Source organism: Narcine bancroftii, chromosome 2 (genome assembly GCF_036971445.1).
Source record: "Narcine bancroftii isolate sNarBan1 chromosome 2, sNarBan1.hap1, whole genome shotgun sequence".
Lineage (NCBI taxonomy): Eukaryota > Metazoa > Chordata > Chondrichthyes > Torpediniformes > Narcinidae > Narcine > Narcine bancroftii.
The window spans coordinates 62724044-62742940 of NC_091470.1; the positions used below are offsets into that span (position 1 = coordinate 62724044).

The following is an 18897-nucleotide window of genomic DNA, read 5'->3' on the forward strand; positions in this document are numbered from 1 at the left end:
TAGGGAGAGAGCTTTGATATTTTCTTAATTGACTTAAAATTAAAAGCAAGAACATGTAATTTTGGATCACTGCAAGATTCAATGATCCATGATCAAATTAGTTCGGGATTAATAATAAGAAAGTGGGAGAGAGGTTGCTGTGAGAGACACAGGTTACCTTAGCTGGAGCTATGAAGATATGCCACATCAGTGAATTAGCTCTGTAGCATGCAAAAAAAATTGGTGATAAAATTCAAGTGAAAATGAAGGCATAGTTACAGTGTATGGACACACACACAAAGAAAATATGAGATATAAGAAACATCACTATGCAAAACAATGTTTTTCCAAAGGGAAACTAAACAGAAGTAAAAGTGTATGCACTATAAAAAAAAACTGCTCTCAGTGATACACTTCTCATGGGCATGGTGGTGCAGGGAGTGAACAGTGTCATTGCATACAAATGGAACAATTATTCCTTTCAAGTTAGACACAGGGTCAAAGGCCAATTTGATCTTTGAGCAACATCAGGGCAATGAAGATAAAGCCATACATCCATGCAAATCCTACACTGCTCAAAGCATACAATAAACAGAGCATTGACACAAAAGGTACATGTAAACTCAAGGTGAAAGTTAAAGATAAAGATCACCACCTCAGGTTCTTAGTAGTTACAGATGGAGCTTATTCATTGCTTGGTGACAAAGCATGTGAAAATGTAAGTTTAGTCAAGAGGGTGTATCACATTTTCAGTGACCATGAACAGAACAGTGTAGAGGTAATACAGGATCAATTTCCCATCATCTTCAAGGGGTTTGGATTTCTACCATTCACCTATAAGATATAGTTAAAAGAGGAAGCACAGCCAGTAGTGCAGGCCCCAAGGTGGGTTCCAGCGCCACTAAAAGAAAAGCTCAAGAATGAACTCGACCAAATGACATCACTAGGAGTCATAAAGAAAGAGAAGGAGCTCACAAAAGGGGTGAATTCAATAGTGTGTGTCAAAAAGAAGAATAGCGATGTACACATGTGGATGAACCCAAAGACTTGAATGCCAATATAAAGAGGGAACATTATCAGATTCCAATCAGGGATAAATTACAAGTGAGATGGCCAGTGCAAAGTTTTTCACTAAGTTGGATGCATCCCAGGGCTTCCGGCAAATAAAACTGCATAATGATAGCACAAAATACTGTACATTTAATAAACCGTTTGGCCGATAATCCTGCCTGAGGATGCCTTTTGGAATTTCCTCAGCTCTGGAGGTGTTTCACAGGACAATGGAGCCATCATAGAAGGCATAAATGGGGTACGTGTGTACATTGATGACATGATCTCTGGGGATCCACACAAGAAAACACAACGAGAGGCTCATCAAAGTGTTACAACACATCCAGAAATATGAATTAAAGTTAAACAGAGAAAAATGTCAGTTTGGTGTGAAAGAAATCACCTTTCTGGGAGATAAAATGTCAGAAGCAGGTGGAGAGCCAGACAAGAGAAAGGTGAAAACAATTTTAGTAATGCCAAGATCCAGTGACAAAAAAGGCAGATTGAGAGTGCTGGGAATGATCAAGTTCATTCCCAAACTTGTCTTCCAAAACAATGTACTTAAGGAAGTAGTTATAGGACAAATGTGAATTCAAGTCAACAGACAACCACGAGGAAGTATGGGGATGACTGAAGACCATTCTAAATACAGAACCAATAATTTTGACGTTCTTTGATGCATCCAGAAAGATGAAAATTTCCACAGATGCTTCAAAAAGTGGATTATTGCCGTCCTACTTCAGGCTGTGGGAGAAGATTGGAGGCTCGTAGCATTCGCATCAAGGATGATGACATCATCTGAATATTGAGAGGCACAGATCGAGAAAGAGTGTTTAGGTTTGGTCAAAGGACTCAAGAAATTTCATAGTTATGCGTATCGTCTACCAACACTCATGATAGAGATAGGCCACAAGCCATTACTAGCCAGAAAAATCTCACTGAAATTTCACCACAAATCCAAAGACTGATGATGCAGCTACAATGTTATGACTTTGAATTAGTGTACATACCAGGGAAACTTAATGAGTCAGCTCATGCATTATCCAGGGCAACGGTGCAGAATGAAGTACACAATGAGAGTTCAACGGAGGCAAATGTGAATCTCCATGTGAATCTGATCACTGAATCTCTTCCTATATCTGACATAAAATCCAAGCAAATCACAGTTGAAATGGATACAGTTCTACAGAAGGTCAAGAATCTGAATGAAGAATGGCTTAGAGGTGAATGTCACCTATACTACAAGGGCTGAGCTGAGCTGAGTGCTGTCAATGGGCTTCTACTCAGATAGAGCAGAATTGTCATTCCTCAATCAGTGCAACAAGAGATGCTCAAAAGGGTGCATGAGGGGCATCTTGAAATGGCCCATGGTAGAAAGTTGGGACTGATCTGTTTCATATGGATGGAAATAATTACTTGCAGGTTATTGATTATTTATCAAACTATCTGGAGATTGTGCTGCTTCCTACCATGTCTCCTGCTTGTGTGAAATCGATCTTTGCAAGACACGGAATTCCTTAACTTGTTTATGGTGACAATGGACCATGCTACAGTTGTATAGAAGTCCGGAACTTTGCAGGAGTATGATTTCTGACATGTGACTTCAAGTGCTTTGCATCTACAGTCAAATGGTAAAGCACAGAATGGAGTTCACATAATCAAACAGTTACTCAGGAAGCTCTGGACAGTGGCTCAGATCTCTATCTAGCTCTATTGAGTTGGAGCTTCGCCACTTGAACATAGAATGTCAACCGCTGAGTTTCTGATTGGACGTAGACTACGCACCACACTTCCCTACTCTGCAGGACCAAACAAGAACTGAGATGTCAAATGGAAACAAAAGCATCTGCAAGGGAGATAAAAGGAAAACTATGATGTTAGCAAGAAGTTTAGGGCCACTGGCACAACATGACACCATAAGACTCAGAGATTCCAACACCTGGGGCAAGAAGGCCACTGTTCCAGGAGAAGTAAATCCAAGATCTTACACTGTCAGAACAGAGGAGGGTCAAATACTGAGGAGGAATTGAAGGAACCTGCTGAAAATCCCAGAGATATGACAAGAACAGATAAATGCAGAGGATTCAGCCTGCATAGATATAGAGGAAACATTACCCATGCTGGACAGTAGTGCACCAGCAGAGCTGACACAAGCACCCATGTAAAGAAGATCCACGGGTTGTCAAAGCACCCGGCAGACTGAATCTATAAAAGAAAAAGAACTGCACTCTTAAAAGTTTGTGCTGCTGATGTTCATGTTACATTTGTGTTGAATTTTAAATTAAAAGAATACTGTATTTTATGTTTGATAAAACATCTTAAAACATGTAGTGATAGAGTCCTACCACCAGTAGGAGTCAGAGATGGAGTGTGTAGCATCTGGGGAATATTGCATCTTGGGAATGCTGTTGCACCTTGGGTAGATTCAAGATGAATGCCTCCACATGAGGTCTATGTGTATGCTCTGCCCTTAGTGCTGTTTGCTTAGTTAATAAATCTGGATGTTTTAAAAAGAACCCAAGCATCATTATTGTAATAAAAGAAACATCACATAGACCACAATCAGTGAGGATTGGTAAGAACATCTCCTTCACACTCCCTTTAAATGCTGGAACACCACAGGGCACTCCCTGCTCTATTCACTTTACAACTATGACTGTCTTAATATCAGCTGTTTTTAAAGTGAAGCTGGGAGGGGTTTATTTCTTGTTTGTCTTCTTTATTTCTGGGTGCCTTGTGCATAGCTTGGAGGCCATACTGTGTGCAGAGGAAAAACAACAGAGGAAGAAGACAAGTATCTGTTGTGTGTGTATATGGTTTTGCTGTTCCAGATAAAGTTGTGTTTTTGAGCTTGAAGTTGTTGCGTGGATCTTTCTCAAAGTAGAAATTATCACATATTTTTGGCGATGAGGTGAACTGGTTTTGTGGAAGCAATGACCTGTTTTGAACCAGAGCTGTGCATTTGAATGGCAACATTTGAGATTATTGCGGAATTGATAGAAGGAAATGAGGATTGGCTGGAGTATGAAGAAATATTGGGACACAATTTCGGTGCTAATGGAATTACTATGAAGGCTAAGAAGTGCTCTATTCTGAGTGTGTGTGGGACAAAAATGTATGTTGATAAGGAACTTAGGATCACTGTGGAAACTGGGGGAAGTTCCATTTAATGAACCAGTCAAGCTCATGGGAAACCACCACAATCATAAACCTTCTGTGACAGTCCACCAGTTTAAGTTTCACTGCCTTTTCAGGAAGCCAGTACAATCTGTGGCAAATTTTGTGGCTGAGCTTTGGAGCATAGTGATTTCAAAGCCGTATTGAATGATATCCTCTGTGGTAGATAGGTACGCAGCATTAATAATGATGCCATACAGCACTGCTTGTTGGGAGAAACCCCACCACTGACTTTCAAGAAAGTCCTAGAGATTGCCTAAGGCATGGAGATGGCTGCTCATAATGCCAAGGATATCCAGAAAGGTCATGGTTGGGGGGCGGGGTTTGCAGTAAGCAGCAGTGTACGAAGTCAGGAGGGAAATAGGTATACAGGCAAAATGGGTAGAATGTTTTTGGTGTGAAGGGACACAATGCAAATGAGTGCAAATTCACAGACACTGCAATCTTCTTTCTTTCTCTTTGGCTTGGCTTCGCAGACGAAGATTTATGGAGGGGTAAAATGTCCACGTCAGCTGCAGGCTCGTTTGTGGCTGATAAGTCCGATGTGGGACAGGCAGACACGGTTGCAGGGGAAAATTGGTTGGTTGGGGTTGGGTGTTGGGTTTTTCCTCCTTTGTCTTTTGTCAGTGAGGTGGGCTCTGCGGTCTTCTTCAAAGGAGGTTGCTGCCCGCCGAACTGTGAAGCGCCAAGATGCACGGTTTGAGGCGACACTGCAATAGGTGTGGCAAAAAGGGACATTTAGCTAAGAAGTGCAGGAGTTCAAAAGGGTTGTTGCTGAAATGTTATTATAAGTTTCAGGAGTACGCAAGCTTATGACACCATAGTTCTTTATATTTGGGGCATGTTTGATTCAAATTGGGGGGGGGCTGTGTTCTTAGTCCCCCACTCTATTCACTTTACAACTATAACTGTCGTAATGAGAGCTGTTTTTAAAGTGATGCTGGGAGGGGTTTACTTCCTTACTGTCTTCTTTGCCTCCTGTGTGCCTTGTATAAAGCTTGGAGGCCATGCTGTGTGCAGTGGAGGAACAACAAAGGAAGAAGACAAGTCTCTGTGGTGTATATGTATGTTTTTGCTGCTCCAGATAAAGTTGTACTTTCGAGCTTGAAGTTGTCGAGTGGTTCTTTCTCAAAGTAGAAGTTACCACAATGACTGTGTGGCTGGGTTTTACAATAACATCATCTCCAAATCTGATGATGACACCATGGTAGTGGGTTGTTTAAAAAGGGACGATGAGTCAACATGCAGGAGGGAAGATTGAAAACTTGGCTGAATAGTGGCACCAACATCAATTTCATGCTCAACATCACCAAAATGAAAGAACTGATTTTTGACTTCGGGAAGGGAAACCAAAGGTATACAATCTCGTGATCAGTGATCATTGGGTGGCATGATTGGTGTAGCGCTTAGCGCAATGCCTTTACAATGCCAGCGATCAGAACTGGAGTTCATAATCCCATACTGTCTGTAAGGAGTTTGTATGTTTTCCCAGTGTCTGTGGGTTTTCCTCAGGGGCTCCGGTTTCCTCCAACTGTTCCAAAATATTCCGGGAGTGTAGGATAATTGCGTGTAAATTGGGTGGCCCAGACTTGTGGGCGGAAATGGCCTGTTACCGTGCAGTATTGGGGGATCGGACATGGAGAGGATGAGCAAAGATACGTTCTTGGGAGTCACATTCTCGTGGATCTTTCCTGGAACCAACACACTAATAGCATCGTGAAGAAAGCATGTCAGCACCTCTACTTCCTCAGGAGTTTGCAGTGGTTTGGTATGACACCAGAAACCTTGGCAAATTCAACAGATATGTGGTCAGAAATGTGCTGACCAGCTGCATTATGGTAGACCAATACCAATGAACATAAAGCCTTGTAAAAGTTAGTGGAAATAGTCCAGGATGCCATAGACGAAACCCTCCCCACCAGGGTCACTGCCATCAGAGAGCAGCAGCAATCATCAAGGATCCACACAACCCATCACATGCTCTGTTCTCACTTCAATCATCAGGAAAGGGGTTTAGGTGCCACAAGATGTACCACCAGGTTCAGGATCAGCTGCTATCCCTCCAGATTCCTCAACAATAAACTCAATCATGGACTCATTTAAGGTCTCTTACTTTTGAGTGTTATGATTTGTTTCCTCTCTATATTGCAATGTCATTTCTTTATTTGTTTACATATGTACATTGTGCACTTTTTTTTGCACTACCAATAATTCTGCCTGGCCTGCCAGAAAATGAATCTCAGCGTTATATTTGATGTCTTGTATGTACTCTGACAATAAATCTGAAATCTAAAGAAATAAAAGAAAAAATTACAATTATCACTGTCTTTTATTTTTAGAGCAACTTTCATGTCTTTTTAATGTCATCTGAATATTTTACAGCAGTAAAAGTAGTTACTATGGTAAAGAAGAAAACAAGACAGTTAGTTTTTACACTTTCTGAGATAGTCTATTTTAAAGAAATTGGTTGAGGGATAGAAAGTGAATGGGTGATCTCCATTTTTTCTTCAATTTAGCCTGATGACATTTGAAAGAACAAACAGCTTCATTTTAATGTTTCATTTGCAAGGTGGCCCCTTTAATTCAGCATCCCTCTCTCACTGCATCGAAGAATCATGTATGGCATGGGAAAATTGTATCGCACAACCTGTTCGAGCTGAAAATGAGTGACTTGTCGTTCTTTTCCAAACCTTGATTTTTCAACTCAAGTCCCTTGCTTTGAAGCCGCAATGGCAAAGTGGTCAGGAACAAAAATCACTTTTGTTCAGCACAGCATCCTTTTCACGTTATAACAAACCAACTGTGTTTTTTTTCTGTTTGATTAACTACACTGGAATAATGTTTCCCATTATAAAGTACACTAGATATTAAAATTGCAAGATAAGGCATAAATGTATGCATAACTTAGTAATGTTTTATGGTATGTAGTGCACCATTTAATGGCAAGTATTATTCCAGTGTGGTTTGAGGAAACAAAAATCAATAAATCATACTGGCATAATTTATGGTCTCGCCTTTGTCCATCACGATGAAACACAGGTCAAGCACGGATACCAGTAAATATATGTGCAGATTTAAAATAATAAAGATCACTTCACTCAGGTCTTTTACAATTATTGCTTGGCTCAGGAGCCTCATTGTCAAAGAAAGCCAGCAATGATCACAATTATTTCACTTGTGGCCTCATCTGATGGCTTTGAGTTAGACCATAGAAATAATTGAAGATTTATTCAAATTTAAAATATCTAAATTTATATGTCTTCTTTGGACTTTTGAAAATGTGGCAATCATCAATGTTCTCATGCTTGAGCACCTTTCATTGTGTGATTCACTTAACCTTTTAAAAGAGGTTGGAGATAGACAAGCTGAAAAAAAATACAGCCCAAATGAATCAAGGTTTAGCCAACTTGATTTGAAAACAGTAACTCGATTTAATGAGAATGAATGATCAAGTCAGTTTTGATAGTATCAGCAGTGTTTCATATGGTGTGACCACGACAAGCCTTTATTATCATATCGTGACCCCTGAGGTCAACACAGGTAGGCTGAGCCTCATTACAGTGTATGTATGTGATGTAGGATCTGTTATGCAAAGTCTGAAGTTTCTGGAACTGAAGGCTTATATGAGCAAGAGATGGACAGTGGCTCACACTGACCCGGGCTCAAACTGGGGGCAGGGTTGTGGCATGACAGCCTTTATGGGGGATAAAGGGGAGGAGTCACGAGCCGGCCAGTGAGAGCAGAGTCAAACGTACAAGGTCATATCATTTACATACACAACAGTGGTTTCACCACAGTATGGAAAGCCCCTGGTGCAAAAAACCAAATCCCAAACATCCCCCTCTTCATTTATTTTTCAAAACCAGAAGGTGATTTGCTAACTGGCTTGCATCATTTCATTATACATCAAGATACGAGCATAAGCATCTATTATCACTATTTTTTCAACACTTTAAATCTCCAGAGTCCATAAAAATCAAATAATTTCACTGTTTAGTTGCTATTATTGCACTTTTGTGAGTACAGCGTCTTATAGTGAATTTCCATTGAAAAATGTCAGTCATCTGGATTTTACAAAATCCTTGTCTCGCGCTGGTGGTTTGATGGTTCTCGTGTGTGTTGGAACTGGTCTTGGTGGTGTTGATGCTCGCTGGTCCCTTGCAGCATCCTGCAACATGTCGCTGCTGCTAATGTGGTTGCTGATCACATGTTGCGTTGCGACGACAACATGCACGTTGACTGTGTGTGGCGGCAGCTGCAGGCACTGTTGCTGATGTTACACCTGACGTTGTTGGAGTTGCCTATGTATCCATCAATGTGACTATCTGTTCTGTCTAGGTCCTTTGGAGTTGCTGCATATGTCAATCTGATGTGCTTTTGGTTTTGGCAATACGGATGACCATTGACTGTTACCATATATGACCGAGGTGACTCCTTTTTCATACGCACCCCAAGTTGCCCCCCATGTCCTTTAGCATAAGCTTCTCCCACTTTCAATTCTTGTAGTTGCTTTGTTGACCTGTCATACTGTGATTTTTATCCTTCTATTTCTCTCTCCCTTCTTCCTCTGCACACCCTTCACATCTTTTGGCTTCAGGAGTTGTCCGTGTTTGGCGTGACATTAATCTCTGCACTGGACTGCACTGCCTTCCTTCTGTAGGAGCATTTCTCCATTCGAGGATCGCCTCGGGCACATCTGTTCCAGACTCAGGACATTTCTTCTCGATTGTTTTGGCAATCTTCACAGCTGACTCTACCTTACTGTTGGATTGCGGGTGATAAGGGGATGATGTTCCATTTCCCACTCGTCCATGAAGCGCTGAAACTCATCACCGGTGAATTGTCATCTGTTATCACTCACTAATTCATCTGGGTTACCTTAGTGGCTCAAATGTGATTTGAGAGGCACAATCACGTCGTCACTTGTAGTTTACTTCATCTCATCTACTTCCCACAGTCTGAGTAGTAATCAACTGGGATCAAATCGTCTTTTCCATCCAGTGTGAATAGGTCTATTCCTACTTTCATCCACAGCCTGTCCTGGACTGCATTAAACTGAAGGCATTCCTTTGCTTGCTGGGCTTGAAACTCATTACCAGCACTGCACTGCCTGATGTTATCTCTTATCTCATGACTCATGTTGGTCCAGAAAATCTCTAGCCTTCTTCAGACCTGACTCGATTCCTTAGTGCCTTGCATAGACACATGACACCATCTGGTTAGGGACTATGACACTCAGACCCTTGTAGAGTATTCCATCATGGGTTGTAATCTCATCCCTGTATGCCCAGTAAATGCATGTAGTGACTGGTGCGTTGTTGACTGTATCTGGCCAACCTTTCATCACCACATCTTTGAGCACTTGGAGTATTTCATCTCTTTCAGTCATTTCTTTCCTTTGCTGAAGTCTCTTATCAGTCGGCTTGAGCATTGAAGCTGTGTTTATTTCCTCAATTTCCCTCATCATTTTGCAGTGCTGACTCATGGAGAAGATCTCATAATCTGTGCCATCTTCTGCTTTCTTTAGTGGTAGAGCTGACCTTGATAACATGTCAGCTATTACATGAGCTTTCTTTGTTTGTACTTCACATCCAGGTTGTACTTTCTGTAACTTTAGCAACATCCTTTGTAGGTGTTTGTGATCTGTTTCCACAGTGCCAAACAAGTACTGGCTGAAATGTTCACATGCAAAAACAATTGCCAGACATTCCTTTTCTATCTGGGCATAGCTTCACTCTGTGTCTGTTAATGTCCTTGATGCAAATGCAACTGGTTTAAAGCATTGCATAAGAGGTGCTCTGAGGCCTGTTTCACTAGCATCACACTGTAGCAACACTTCATCGTGCATATCATAGTACTTCAGCATTGGTGACCAGATACTTGATGCAGTTGTAGGCTGACTCTCGTTTCTGTGCACCAAACCCATTTCACGACTTTCTCTGTCAGATTTTTCAGTGGTTCACACTCTGATGACAGGTTCGGTAAGAACTTTGCAAGAGAGTTCACAAAGCTTATGAAGCGCTGAATGGCCTTGATATCTGAGGGTCATTCCATCTCTAGTTCAGCTCAAACCTTCCCAGGATCAAGACAAAGTCCTTCAGCTGAAAATACAGGCCTATGTACTTCACTTCAGTCTTTCTGAGCTGCATCTTGTTCTTGTTCAGCTTCAGATTCACCTGACATGCTCACTCTAGTAGTCCGATGAGGTTCTTGTCATGATCGCCAATGGCGTCATCCATGTCCATAGACCAAGAGATGATCAACTATAGCCTCAACACCTGGCAAGTCCTCTACTACTACATGCTGTCTCTGTTGAGAGCATGTCTCTGTCTTAGGAGAAGTAGAGATGCCAAATGGCATGCGCAACCATCTCTAGCATCCAAATGGTGTCCAAAAAGTCATCAAGTAGCTACTGCTCTCGTCCTACTTTATTTGCCAGTATCCATCCTTAGTATCAAGGATTGTGAATACCTTCACTTTGGTAAGCTGGGGAAGATTTTCTTCTATAGTTGGCATTGGGTAGTGAGACCTTCTGAGTGCCTGATTGAGGTCTTTAGGGTCTAGGCATACCCTAAGCTTTCCAGATTTCCTCACAGCAACCATTCTACTTATCCATTCAGTAGGAGTAGTGACCGTCTGTATTACTCCTTTGTCCTCTAGCTCTTTGATTTTCTGTTTCAGGCTGGCCTTGAGAGCTCTGGCACTTTTTGAGGTAGGTGTTGAACAGGCTTGAACCTCTCGTCAACCTCCAAATGGTATGCGCCTGGGTAACACCCAAGTCTGGTGAATACATCCTTGTAATCTCATAGCATTTCATCTCTAGTGAGCGGACTTTTCTGCATCTCTGTTACATTGCACTGTTGTGGTACATTGCATGCGACTAGTCCAAGACACTCACTTGTTTGTGCAGACAGCAAAATAGGGTCACTCGAATCCACCACCTGAAATCTCAGCTTTCATTGTGTGCCATTGCAACCTATGTACAAATCCTGTTGCCCTCTAGGTTGTATCAACTCTCCCCAAATGGCCTCAGCTTGACCTTGGATGTTTGCAAGTCTGGATCTCCATTTTTCGTCACCTCTCATATGTCTGCAAAATTCATGACACTGAAAGTGGCTCCAGTGTCTATCTGACACTTTATTGGTCAATAGTAAAATCTGTCTGCTGTCACATCGGCTTGGACAATCCACTTCAGGCCTTGTGTGTTTACACTGCTCACAAGCTCCACGGTCCATAACGATTCATCACTGTCATTGTTGGTTTGCTCTTCTGGCACCATGAACTTCACCACTTGTGACTTCTCAGACAGTCAGTTTCTGCCACAATAATTGTTCTTTTTACATTTTGCACAACGTTTACCCCATGGTGGGCAGGCTTCTCTCTCTCTTTCACAGTATTTACATTCTGAACTCTGCCTTTTGTCTCCTTTCTGTGACGATCTGGCTTTGCTCTGCTGTCTCGGACTAAACTTCATAGTCTTCCATTTTCCCTAATTATTCACTGCATGAACTCTCTCTGTCTTCCTCACTGAGCCTTCTATGCTCTTAAGTTGCCCTTTTGTGACTCCTGCTCATGTCGATTGCTTTCTGCAGTGTAAGCTTAGCTTCCCTCTCTCACAGCTGGATCTTTTGTCCCCAGCACAATCCTGCCTCTCATTATATTGCTTCTTTCAGTGTTCCAAATGTACATGACACAGCCAGTTTCCTCAACGCTGTTGCATATTGATCTATGGTTTCACTTTTATGCTGCTCATATATGACATGCATAGCAGGTTCAAAATGTTCCTTCAATTTCTTGAGTATTTCTGCACTTTTCCTTTGTTCTTCACTTGTTTTTCTGGCATGGTATAAATTCTGTAGCACTCTTTCTCCTTATGAGATAATAAAGTAACAACTCTAATGTGATCTGGCTTCTTATCTAGCTCTGTTGCTATTTCATAGTTCTCATACTGGGACTGGAAAAATTTCGAATTTCCTCTCAAATCCCTTTTCATTACCATGGGTCCTGGTAGTGGAAAATGTGCAGATGCCGTGGCTTATCAATCAGTACTCTCTTCTCTACTGAAATCTGCAACAATCTATCAAGAACTGTAGCACTAGTGCACTTTTCTGACAAAAGAAATCGACCTGGGTCCCATGCTTGGAAGTGTGAGGACACGTGGGTAAAAAAAAACACTTACTCATTGCGCTAACCCCACTCATCTGTGGGACTGTGGCTAAGCCTTAGCTGGTTACTTTTTGCCATCAAAATACACAATTTCAAACTTACAAATTTCTGTCCTTCCACTGAGCAATTGTTTCCTCACGTCCTCATCTCGAGCACTGGCTGTCTTACGGCCCCGACAACACTGTCAAAACATGGAAATAATCTATTCTTCTGCACAGCTTTCACTTCTGACACCATGCTTCATGTGGTGTAACCATGACAAGCCTTTATTATCATATCGTGACGCCTGAGGTCAACACTGGTATGCTGCGTCTCATTACAATGTATGAATGACATAAAGCCTAATTCCAAACAATTAGATAATCTGAGGAATGGATAATTTTCCCATCAACCTGTAGCATGCCATTTAATTTATTGCAAATTAATTTAGTAATTTAATTGCAAAAAAAAAGTATTCTGGGCTGTGGAAGACTTCTGTTTAATGATCTCCTTCAAGAAGGCTAAATTATTGTGTTGATTCCTCCCAAATGCTAAAAATATGTTTTAAGTAAATTATTTTCAGTTACTGTGAGTTTTTTTTAGCCCATTGAGTCTACTTCGATATTTGATCACGGGTTATTTATTTTTACCTCACACCCCCATTTTCCTGCCTTCTCCTTATAACCTTTGACACCCTTACTAATGAAAATCCGATCAACTTCAGTTTTAAACATATCCAATGGCTCCACAGCTGTCTGTGGTGATGAACCACCCTCTGGCTGAAGAAGTTCCCCATGATTTCCTTTTATTCTGAGGCTATGCCTTCTGATTTTAGGCTCTTCCACTACTGGAAAAATCTTCGCTACAGGCAAAACTCCAGTGAGTTCAGGCCCAGAGCCGTCAAACACTTCTCAAATGTTAACCCTCTGTAATGATATGGTTGTACGTCCTACAGGCACAGGCTGGCCCACCTTCCTGATAACATCCTCTCCTAGACTCCTCCCTGGACTCCTCCCCTGTGACCCAGGCCATAAAGGTCGAGTCTCCTCTCCCTCCCCTCATTTCCCTAGCTTGGACCCGTGACAGCAGTCTCATGTGTAATAAAGCCTATCGTTCCCCTAAGTCTTAGTGATTATTGGGGCAACTGGTAGCGCCCAATATCATCTCACCCCATAAAGCTCCTCTAGAACCTTTCAGTAATGGGGCCCAAAATTACTCTCAATGCTCTAAAAATTCTAGCCCTCTCAAAATGACTCAACCTGCAAGCTAGCCTTTAGGGAATTCTGCATGAGAACTCCAAAGTCATTTTGGCCCCTGCTTTCTGAGTTCTCTCCCCTTTTAGAAAAGAGTGTGCACCTTTAGCTCTTCTACTAAAGTGCATGACCGTACATTTCCTTTGACATTTCTACCAAGCTGCCCTTAAGCACTGCTGCCTCTGAAGGGATTTCTTCTACTTCCTTCCTTCTGCTTTCATCCCTTCCTTTTTCCCCTCTTTCCTCCATCCTTTCTCTTTTTTTACCTCTTTACCTCCTTCCTTCCTTCTTTCCTCCTTTCCCAATTTCTCTTTTCCTTCCGCTTATTTTCTCCTTCATTCCTCTTTCTTTACTTCCCCTTTTTTCCTTTCTCCTTCAATTTTTCCTCCTCCCCTTCCGCTTTCCTTCATTCTTTCCTTTTGTTTTCTCCTTTCTCATTGCAAGATGGTGACAGAGCATGGCAGCTATTTTCCAGAATTTGAATGGCACAAATAAATCATTTCACTGTATCTCCATATATGTGGCGATAATAAATTAATCAATAGTTATGTGATTTATGCCATTCATACATTCATATGCCATTCATACATATGTATTAATCAATAGTTATGAGGATCGGCATTGATACCTCGACCAGATTCTTGGGTGAGATCTCAATCAGCAGTTTACTCCCTGGAGGAATGAAGGTCTCAGACTCATCTTCTTCATCTAATTCCTTTTATTCGATACACAAGTTTGTGGGTGGATCATTACCTCCATAGAGGATCAAGAAGCTCTCCCGACATACAATATGCTCCACCACTATCTGATGTGAAGCAATCTCAAAACAGTCTCTTCCTATGTGGCAAATATCATTCCATCAGCATTAAGATCCACAGCGTCCATCTACATGTGGCATCATATTGTGGACCAATCACAGAGACGTGTCTCCCTCCACTCCAGAATTTTTGCAATTTCTGTTCCCCTAATTCTTGTAAGTCGCATGATTTTGGAGAAATTAGGGCTAGTGGAATTTTATCAGCTAAGCTATTGTTGCCAGGCAACAGATGCCCAGGACCGCCCCCCTCTTCCCTTTAGTATCTGCAACCTTTCCAGTATTTTTTCTCAACCCACATAAACATATAAACATTAATAAAGTCACAATAATGTATAACTATTTTTGTTAATTAATGTGTTAAGTTATTTGATGATTTAATCAACATTAATCTAAACCAAAAAGACCCTTACTTCCACATAAGCCTTGTTTTGTCCGAGTGTTTCTGGAGCAATAATTGCTAAATCAGACTTAACTCTCAATCTTTAATGTATTTTTGCTGAGAAACAACTACATTCTCTTGCCGTTGATGATCCCTATGGCAGACTTCTCACTTCATTTCCTGAAGTTGAAAAGATGCAAGAAGTCTGAGAAAACGGTGTACTCCAAAGTAATGGGAGTGAGACAGAATTGATGGGTAATTATCACTCATATGAAATCACTGAAGGAAACAATTTGTGTATTAGTACATGACAATAAAGGAATCTTGTACGTACATTAGACATAGAAGGGATAAAGTACAGTAGTATTAGTGATAACAGAGCTAGAGTGGGACGTAACATGATGACATATGAGTGTAAAATGAATTGAACGCTATTCTGGTTGGAGGAGAATTATATGGAGCACAAAGGGCAATATATATGAAGTGCTGGGTTTCAGTGCTCTAATTTGTATTCCTCAATACTGCAACGTTGTTTAACATCAGGGCCAATATTATTGTCTTCCTCTAAAATGGAGATAATTATGTACCATGCTGTAGACCACAACAATATAAGAAGTCTTCAGAGGAAAACAATAAATAATTCCTGATCCAATATTTTAATATGCTTTCAAAAGTCATCAGGAAAGCTGCATAATACTTATTTTATCTGACTACATCCGACATTCATGGCAATACCAAAGTTACCATTAATCACTACATAGGATTGTGGCTTAGGACTTTAGGAAACAACTTGGCTTCCCATTTCACTATCCCAGGCACAGGGGATTGATTCAAAACTCAGAGTAGTGAGTCTGTGTGTGAATAGAGCTGCATGATCATTGCACATTCATCAGAAAACAAGTGATTTATGGGTGCCCTTGAGATCACTCTATTGGACAACATTGAATAACCTTGTATTTTGAAATATTATGCAATGCAGAGAAAATGCTGCATCCTTTCTTTTCACTATCCTTTTTCAATGAACAAATTGATAAATGTGTTTGTCATAATAATTGACTCAACAGTGATGAATCTGTACACTATGATTGAATAAAGGAGCTGAAGCCATACAATGGCAGCCTTCACTTCCACTAGCAAAACTAATGCATTGTCAGAATTGTCTGCAAATTAGATTGCCCCAGATGACCAGCTTAGTCACTATCCCTTGGTAAAGGGGAACTATGAAAGGCAGGTGCCATTATTTGGCATAGATTATTACAGGGCCTGCTTCTAACTTTGCCTTTCTATTATCTGGTCAAATTGGGTTGTTCTTGCAGTGATCCATGAGTTCCTATCAGGATATCTTGAAGTTGTTTTCTTCCCTAATACCTTTGCTGTAATTCAGAAAAAAAAAACCATGCTGCTCCTGGCATATAGATACGCCTTACCTGAAGTTATATGTTATCCAACAAAAAGAAACAATATTGTGTTATGTATATGTTGTACCGGCCCGCAAACTGGGAGTGAATATAAACAGAGCTGGCAGTGCAATAAATCAGTCTTTGACCTCAACTTGACTGTGTGTTGTTCTTACTCCACACTTTGCGTAGCCTGCACTCTGCAATGTACATAAAAATCTTTCTTTTTGACACTTGACAGAAATGGCTGTGTTTATGGAAGGTGAAATATTCTTAATATCCTACCAGGCAAATGTTTTGTATTCCATTTCTTTGGGGTGAATGTTCGTTTATGGGTCAAAGGTTCAGACATTTACTTCAAATTAAAATCAATAGAGGTGAACAGAGAAAAGTATCATTAATGTCAGATATTTCCCTTGAAGTTGCCCATGCTCCTCAACTTGTTTTCCACAATGTAATATCAAACCAAAGCATTTCAACAGTCCAAATTCACTTTATTGTCTGTGAAGATGGATGGTCACTTTACAGCATGGTATTTGATGAAAACATTGGAATTTTTTTTTTTATTTTCACAGATTTTAAGGAAATCATAATCTCTCTGCTATAGTGAAAGAAAACCAGTCAATCATGATTCACCTGTAATACAAATGAAAAGCCATTGACCTAATGGCTATTTGACTCCTCTCAATCAGCTAATTAGCCACTTAACAGAAATAACTTACAAATTCTGAGATCTGGCTCTGCATAATGGCTCCATGAAAGTTATTCTGGAAATCTTTAAAAAAAGCACATTCTGAGTTGTATTCTCTGAATTTCTGCTAAGGCACTTTCTTCTGTTACCTTTTTGCACAAGTTGCTCACCTTTCCCAACAGGTAATATCCAGAGAGAAGCAATATGCTCATCTACCACGCTCCATACTATGGGAACAGTAAAAGCAACAGTTCTCACTTCTCGGCCTTTTGACTAAGATCAAGTGTAGTATCTGTTCTTATCAGGAAGACTAACCTGATCTGTGAGAAGTTAAAGCTATACCGGCAATGAGGAAGACGACGGTGGTGGCGGACGAGGACTTCTGATAGGACAAGATCGACTGGAGTGAGCTGGCCTGCTGATGCGAATGGATTGGAGGGCCAATCTAATACCTTCTCTGGCTTTAAGCCCACCTTCTCCAGTTCCTTGAAGATGGCTACTGCAGGAAACCCTTCCCCAGCAGCACCCAGGATCCGGAACACTGTCAGGGTGACAGTAAAGACCTTGGTGTGGGTTTGCTATTTTCTCGGAACTTCTTCATGCACAAGGTCCTGATTTGAAGAGAGGACATCTACTGCCTCCCCGATGTCATGGACAACAGTCACTTCAATGTGACTTTCAAGATGCTTCGATTGTTCCAGGAGAAGGGGAACATGACTCCACTGTCACTCTTCAGGGTGCAGTAGCTCTTCACCCTTCTGACACAGAAGGAATGGGTGATAACAGTGCATATGTTTACCTTGCATGTGCTAGTTATGCACGTGCTTACCTTACTTGGGCATTATGTTGAGGAGACAGGGACCTCCATGGACGTCAAGAATGCATTTGGGATCTGGACCAGCCAATGCCAAGTGAAGGTAATTCTGAGGGAGGACAACAAAGGGGTTATCATCCATCCCCCTCCCACACCGTGTTCACTATTGGAGGGAACCATGGGTATCTGGTTTATGCTGGTGGCTAATGTTTGTAGAAGTTGTAACTGTAACATGTAATGGCCCAATGCAGTGTGGTTGCCTTAAAAACTGCAAGAAGGAGGGCCATCAGACCAAGGACTACGAAGAGAGAAAAATGTGTGGCGAGGCAGGCCACCTCTACAAAGTCTACCCAAAACGTGTAGCCACTTATGCTCAAGCAGTAAGGGGGCATGTGGCCAACACCACCTACCACCCCCCACCCCACCCCCCCAACAAGGTCATCACTCCTGCAACCAAAACTGTGATAGAGACTCACAGAGTTTCAGAGAATGTGCCAGAGATTGAGAACAGGGGAGGTGTCGAAACCCCAGGCAGATCTAACCCCCAAACCCCAGCCACAAGTTTGGAGACCTCTCTAGAGGAGGCAGAAGTGATGGAAGAGGGAGCCATGGAGGGGGAATGGCAGACAGTGGGGAAAAGTAAAAAGGTGCAGGAACCCTTGAGAAAGAAACTGCCGAAGAAACCACAAGCGGGGAAAGAAAAGGGAAAAGGCGCAAGCAGAATCCACCAGGCTCTTGGCATCTGAGCAAGAAGCAGACACAAGTGCTGGATGCAGACAAGGGAAGTGTAAGGAAGGAGAGGGAAGAAAGGAAGATTCAAGATTACAACCTAAAAAGAATAAAGTAGCCAAATTTATGGTAAATCAATGCAGGAAATGAAACATGGATATATGGAGGAGGCAACACCCAAGAGAGAAGGTATTTTCATATTATTCGAGTAGGCACAAACTTACTCAAGGATTGATATGTTTTTGTTGTTGGCCCATATTCAAGGGAGAGTTAGGAAAACTGAGTATAAAGCTAGATTACTATCAGATGATTCACCCCTATTATTAGCAATAGAACTGGAGGACATCCCACCAAGAACATATAGATAGAGGTTAAACTCCATGCTACTTAAAAGACAAGAATTTAGGGAGTTTATTGAATGCCAAATTAAAGCGTATTTTGAAATAAACACAGGTTCAGTGAAAGT

The 18897-nt window shown here is 41.3% G+C and overlaps 1 pseudogene; it reads left to right on the plus strand.

The window, feature by feature from the left end:
- The first annotated feature begins 17141 nt into the window (after positions 1-17141).
- LOC138755937 (U2 spliceosomal RNA) lies at positions 17142-17235 on the plus strand (annotated as a pseudogene).
- Positions 17236-18897: the final 1662 nt, after the last annotated feature.